The sequence below is a fragment of the Trypanosoma equiperdum genome (genome assembly GCF_001457755.1).
Source record: "Trypanosoma equiperdum strain OVI genome assembly, contig: ctg_518, whole genome shotgun sequence".
Classification (NCBI taxonomy): Eukaryota; Euglenozoa; class Kinetoplastea; order Trypanosomatida; family Trypanosomatidae; genus Trypanosoma; species Trypanosoma equiperdum.
The window spans coordinates 954-1,190 of record NW_027124441.1 but is presented as its reverse complement, the minus strand read 5'-3'; positions in this window follow the sequence as shown (position 1 = coordinate 1,190).

Sequence of the window (237 nt, the reverse complement as noted above, 5' to 3'; positions counted from 1 at the left end):
TTTATTATTGAATTACCTTTGGGTTTTCAGTGTATTTTTCATCCTTCTGTTGCTCTTTCCAAGTTTTGTGTTTGTTTTTCCGTCTGCCGCAACGCTTTTTACAATCACTAGCTTTTTGTCTTGTTGCTCCATCCTTGCCTTCTCTAGTACCGGCGAGGAACACACTTTTATACGCATTGTATTCCAATACCAGCTGTATTCACTGCATTAGATTTCTGTGTATCTACGATAGTGCTT